Source organism: Mandrillus leucophaeus, unplaced genomic scaffold (genome assembly GCF_000951045.1).
Source record: "Mandrillus leucophaeus isolate KB7577 unplaced genomic scaffold, Mleu.le_1.0 Scaffold53, whole genome shotgun sequence".
NCBI lineage: Eukaryota > Metazoa > Chordata > Mammalia > Primates > Cercopithecidae > Mandrillus > Mandrillus leucophaeus.
Genome location: NW_012105697.1, coordinates 1,792,705 through 1,799,617, shown reverse-complemented (window position 1 = coordinate 1,799,617; position 6,913 = coordinate 1,792,705).

Sequence of the window (6,913 nt, the reverse complement as noted above, 5' to 3'; positions counted from 1 at the left end):
CATCATCATCACCATCACCATCATCATAATCTTCATCTTCACCATCACTGTCATCATCATCATCATCACCATCATCACCATAATCATAATCTTTACCTTCACCATCACCATCACCATCATCATCATCATCATAACCACCACCATCATCAATATCATCATGATCATCATCCTCTTCATTTCACAGAGGAGGAAAAAAAAAGTAAAGTTAATAAATACTTGCCCACAGCCACACCAACAGTCTAGAATAGAGGTTGCTGTTCCAGCTCAAGTGCTTAACCACTTCTAACCTTCTACGCCAAATCCTGTGGCAGCTATCAGAAAAACTGAAAAAAGGGAGATCAAGACACAGCCTCTAATGGATGCACGCTGGCCCAGCTAAGGATGGTTTAATCAGTCAGGGTAAAGAGGTCAGGTCAGAATTTTGATGGTGAGTAGCTGGGTTAAAGAAAGGCCAAGATCCTGGAGAGGAAAGATTCTTTGAGTCTCTTAGCTCAGTCTCATTAGGTAGAACTGAGCCACATCTTCCCATAGATCCAACACAGACCTTCCTAAGCCTCACTGGGATCAATGATGCCTGGGAGGCAGCACCATAGAGCGGTTAAGGTTAAAATTCAGGGTGACCAAGTAGGAATGTTCTCAACTGTAGCCTCCACCCTGATGGCCTCAAGCATCTTTGACAATGGGAATAATAATGCTATCTACTTCAGAGGGCTGTGAAGAGAAGGATCTTGCAGGAAATGCATTTAGCTTAGCGGTAGGGCTTTTACACCATTAGCATTCAATTAATGTTAAAGAGGGTGGAGACAAGAATGGCAGCTGTGGGTGGGTAATGGCGATGAGAGTGAAGAGGGGCCAGCATTCACACAGGAGTCAATGATGAGGGTAACAAGACGTTGGGAGACACCTGCAGATTCTAACTTCTGCTTCAAAGCCAGTTATTCAAGCATATTCATCGATTTCCTTATATACAAGTGCTCCTTTTGAAGTGCTCAACTTTTAAAGCGAAAGTTGAGACATGCACAAAATCGGTTCCCTTAGGAAGTTCGTAGGAGGAGTCACATACTCAGATTATGAGCCCAGTGGTTCCCATTACTAGTCTTCAAAGTAGCTCTCACGGGTGGGGAGAAGATAGTTCGCAGAAGCCCTGTGATCATATTATATTACATAGGGAGATAATACTGATAGCAGCACGGGACTTACCAGGTGGGGGGAAAGCATTCACACCTGAGGAGTTAAAAACAAACCTAAACAATTGCCCTCTGGGTCTAGTCATCAATATCCACCACAGCCAATGAAAAGGAGAGATTCTGTGGCCAGTCACGGAGCAGCCAGGGCTTTTTATTCTTAGTTTCCACAGCTGTTCTTTGTTGAGTTCCAGCCCGGAGGACCACAGACTGGGTTGGGTAAGTCTTCCCCACCGGCCTTTCTTTCTTCTTCATTTCCCTGAACTCTCAGTGCTTCCTGAAGGTCTGGAGTGCATAAAGAACAGGTACGAGGGCACCAGAAATAATCAAGTCTTGACCTTTTGTTTTGGCAAGGATGCACTGTAGTGAAAAGCATTTATTTATTTATTTATTTATCGTTTTGAGACAGAGTTTCACTTTGTCACCCAGGCTGGAGTGCAATGGCGTGACCTCGGCCCACTGCAACCTCCGCCTCCCAGGTTCAAGCTATTCTCCTGCCTCAGCCTCCCGAGTAGCTAGGACAACAAGCGCCCTCCACCTCACCTAGCTATCTTTTGTATTTTTAGTAGAGACGGGGTTTTGCCATGTTGCCCAGGCTGGTCTCGAACACCTGACCTCAGGTGATCTGCCCGCCTTGGCCTCCCAGTATGCTGAGATTACAGACGAGAGCTACTGTTCCTGGCCTGGAATGAAAACCAGATACATTTGCAGAGAGATTGTGTACCCAGCACTTTCACTAGTTACTCTTTTGTTTTTCCCAACTCTAAATTAGGTGAGAGAATGGGACTCTTCCAGAAGGCATTGTCTCCTCCTTTTGTTTTTTCTAAACTTGAATTAGAGATACAGTAAAGTGGAGGTCTTGAAGAGCTGAGGAGAAACAATGAAAGTATCGAAAACTGAAGGTCCATTTTCCAGACTCGGTTTGTTGGTTCTGATTGAGGGATTCAGGTAACCTGGGGAGGCAAATAATAAAAAAACGAATCTCAGGCAGTGAGGAGTGAAGTGGGGAGAAGGAAGGTTGAGACCTGTTGATTTGGTGACTTGGCTGATGGGTTTCGAAGTAATATTTTCTCAGCCAGTTCTAGGATGTCCTAATTTTATGCTAAACGACATATTCATCCCGTTGTCAGTAATGTTTGCTTTCGTGAGAGTAGGGGTGAGCCAGGGGTAGAATCTGGGAGGAATGAGGAGATTGTGCCAGGGACCTTAGATGGCAACAACACGAAATGGTAGTGGGTGGCGGAGCCTAGTTAAAGTCTGTGAGGTGCTAGGATGCACCGGCGAGGGTCTCTCTCCCTTATCCGGACTCCGCAGCTGGAAGAATGAGGCTGATGAAACGTCAGCACGGGAGAAACGCGGGAGATTCAGTGTCTGCAGAGGGAGGCTTCCCCTAGGGCAGGGAGGAGAAAGGAATGTTCACAGAAGAGACTGAGGGGATGTGAGGGATTTTTTCTTTCTTTTTTTTTTTTTTAAACTTTTGCTGAAATATACATAAAATTCACCATCTTAACTATTTTTAAGAATACAATTCGGTGGCATTAAGTACATTCACATTGCTGTGAAGTCATCACCACCATCCCTAGAAGCTGTTCATACCAAACTGAAACTATGCAACGTCCATCAAACAACTCCCCGTTTCCTCTCCTCCAGCCCCTCTAGTCTCCCTCTGATTCCATATAATGGTCCGACTGCACCATAATATTGTCCCATTACTTAACTGTTCTTTTACTTATGAATATTTAGGCTTTTTGCCTTCAACAATTATTTAAAAGGCTGCATTGACCATTTGTGCACACAAAACTCTGGGCACATTTGCAAAGGCTACTTTGGAATGGATAGCAGGGAGTAAAATTGTGGGGGTGAAGAAACTCTTCATTTTCCATTTTACTAGAGGTTGCCACATTTTCCTCCAAAATTACATGCATTTATATTTCTTCCACCAGTGTTAAATATCCATTTCCCCATATATTACGATGAAAATTATGTATTTATTTATTTATTTGTTTGAAACTGAGTTTTGCTTTTGTCACCCAGGCTGGAGTGCAATGGCATGATCTTGGCTCACAGCAACCTCTGCCTCCCAGGTTCAAGCAAGTCTCCTGCCTCAGCCTTCCAAGTAACTGGGATTACAGGTGCCTGCCATCACACCCTGCTAATTTTTTGTAGTTTTAGTAGAGTTGGGGTTTCGCCATGTTGGGCAGGCTGGTCTTGAACTCCCGACCTCAGGTGATCCAGCCACCTCCCAAAGTGATAGGATTACAGGTGTGAGCCACTGTACCCAGCCTATAGATTTCAAATCCGAATGGAAAACGAGCTTCTAGGAAATTTTTCCTATTTTTAACAGCCATTTAAGTTTATTTCATGAAGTTTTTCCATTCCTTTCTCAATAAGTTAGCTTCTTACTTGCCTGTTATATTAAAATGTACACCTAAAATTTAACAATGGATTTCCATGCTTTTGCCTTTATTTTCTAATTTTATTGTGATTGTTGAATGAGACCAGTGATCTCTGATTTAGAATGCGTGTTTCTCTTTCAGTTTTTATTTATGCCCAAGATAAGGTCAAATTTAGTAAATGTCCCATGTGTGCTTGAATGGAATGTACATATTTGATTTGTAATGAAGCACTTTCCCATTAAAAAATATATACATATATTTCATATACATACGCCACAAACTCTTTCTTGTGCATTACCTAAATTATATATTAAATTTTTTGGTTTTGCTTGGTGTGGTGGCTCTGGCCTGTAATCTCAGCACTTTGGGAGGCCGAGGTGGGAGGATTACTTGAGGCCAGGAGTTTGAGACCAGCCTGGGCAACATAGCAAAGACATCAGCTCTACAAAAATAAAAAAAAAAAGTTAGCTGGGCCCGGCAGTGTGTGCCCGTAGTCCCAGCTCCTTGGGAGGCAGAGGTGGGGAGATTGAGGAGGTCCTTGAGTCCCAGTGGGTGTGGGAGGGGGGGCCGGTTGAGTATACAGGGAGCTATGATTGGGCCACTGAACTCAGCCTGGGCACAGAGCGAGACCTTGTCTCAAAAAGTTTATTGTGGTAAAATAGACATAATACAAAACTTAACCATCTTACCTGTTTTTAAGTGTACAGTTCAATGGTGCTAAATACATCTATAATGTTGTGCAAGCATCGCCATATCCATCTCTGTAACTGTTTATCTTATAAAACTGAAACTGTCCTCATGAAACAATAACTCCCCATTTTCTTCTTCAGCCCCTGGCAACCATCTCATTCTACGTTGTCTCTGTGATTCTGGCCCCTTTAAGTACCTCAGATACGTTTAATAAGACAGTATTTGTCGTTTTGTGACTGGTTTATATCACTTAGTACATGTCCTCAAGGTTCATTCCTGTCACAGCATACATCAGAATCTCCTTCCTTTATTTACTTATTTGTTTTTTTCAGACGGAGTCCCGCTCTGTCACCCAGAGCGGAGTTCCATGACGCAATTTCCTCTCACTACAACCTCCAACGCCCAGGTTCACGCCATTCTCCTGCCTCGGCCTCCTGAGAGCTGGAACTACAGGCACCCGCCACCACACCCGGCTATTATTTTTTATTTTTTATTTTTAATAGAGATGGGGTTTCATTGTGTTGATCACGCTGGTCTTGAACTCCTGACCTCAGGTGGTCCACTGACCTCAGGTGTTCCACTCTCCTCAGCCTCCCAAAGTGCTGGGATTATAGGTGTGAGCCACTGAGCCTGGCTTCCTTTTTTTTTTTTTTTTTTTTTTTTTTTTTTTTTTTTTTATTTTTTTTATTTTGTTTTTAAATTTTTTTTTTGAGACGGAGTCTCGCTCTGTCACCCAGGCTGGAGTGCAGTGGCCGGATCTCAGCTCACTGCAAGCTCCGCCTCCCGGGTTTACGCCATTCTCCTGCCTCAGCCTCCCGAATAGCTGGTACTACTTTACTGGGACTACAGGCGCCTGCCACCTCGCCCGGCTAGTTTTTTGTATTTTTTAGTAGAGACGGGGTTTCACCGTGTTAGCCAGGATGGTCTCGATCTCCTGACCTCGTGATCCACCCGTCTCGGCCTCCCAAAGTGCTGAGATTACAGGCTTGAGCCACCGCGCCCGGCGCTTCCTTCCTTTTTAAGGCTGTATAATGCTGTATTTATAGACCACGTTTTGCTTTTCCATTCATCTGTTGATGAACACTTGGGTCTCTAAGGCTCCTATGAACATAAGTGTCCAGATAACTCTTTGAGAGTCTGCTTTCAATTCTTTTGGGTTGCTGGATCTTACGGTAATTCTGTTTTTATATTTTTCAGAAAATACAATATGGTTTTCCGCAGTGGCTGAAACATTTAACATTTATATGTCACTGGGATATAAGGGTTCCAGTTTCTCTGCCTTCTCATTGACACTCGTGTTGATTTTTTTGTTGTCAGTAGTTACCATCTTAGTGGATGTGAGGTATTATCTCATTGTAGTTGTGATTTGTATTTCCCTAATGGTTAGTGAGGTTGAGCCTCTTTGTATGTGCTTATTGGCTATTGGCCATTTGTGTATCTTTGGAGAAATGTCTATTCCAGTCCTTTTCTCATTGTTAATAAGATTGTTTTGTTATTGAGTTTTAGGCATTCCCTGTAATCTGGAATTTAATCCTTTGTGAGATACATGCTTTGCAAATATTTTCTCCCATTCTGTTGGTTGACTTTTTACTCTTTTGATATCATCTTTGTTTTTGAGACAGAGTCTCCCTCTGTCACCCAGGCTGAAGTGTAGTGGTGCAATCTAAGCTTGCTGTAGCCTCCGCCTCCCGAGCAGCTGGGATTACAAGCATGCACCACCACGCCTGGCAAATTTTTGTATTTTTAATAGAGACAGGGTTTCACCATGTTGGCCAGGGCTCTCAAACCCCTGGCCTCCAGTGATCCACCTGCCTCGGCCTCCCAAAGTGCTGGGATTACCGGCGTGAACCACACTGCGCCTGGCCGATACTGTCTTTCGATGCACAAAATTTTAAAATTTGTATAAAGTCCAGTTTGTCTATTTTTTCTTTTGTCTGTGTCATATTCAAGAAATAATCGCCAAATCTGTGTCTGGAAGCTTTTGCCCTACGTTTTCTTCTAGGAGTTTCACACTTTGAGCCTTCCGTTTAGATCTTCAGTCCATTTTGCATTCATTCTTGTTTGTCGTATCGGGGGTCCACATTTATTCTTTTGCATGTGGCCATAGATGGTATGTAATCTTCGCTAATCGTTTGTAATTATCTGAAAGGTATATTAGCTCGGATACAATGATATTGTATTTGTCATTATCTCCTTGTGTGTAAAATGATATTGCCAGGTGCACATATGCTCATGAATTCTAGATCTTGGGGAACTGAATCTTGCTGTTCCAAAATTCTTCGTCCATTTAGTACTTTCTAGCTTGAGTGTTTTTCAATGCTGATATTTTTATACTATTAATACTTTGTTGGGTAAGAATTTGCCGGGCTTTTTCTTCTTCTATTTTACTTTTCTGTGTATTTTCTAGGATTCTCTTATAAACAACATATAGCAAGATTTTTATTTATCCAATGTGAGTCTATATATTAGTAAGCAATTTTATTTCATTCATATGTGTTAAAATTATACTGAGGCTGGGTGCAGTGGTTCACGCCTGTAATCCCAGCACTGTGGGAGGCTGAGGTGGGTGGATCACGAGGTCAGGAGTTTGAGACCAGCCTGGCCAAGATGGTGAAACCCTGTCTCTATTAAAAATACACACAC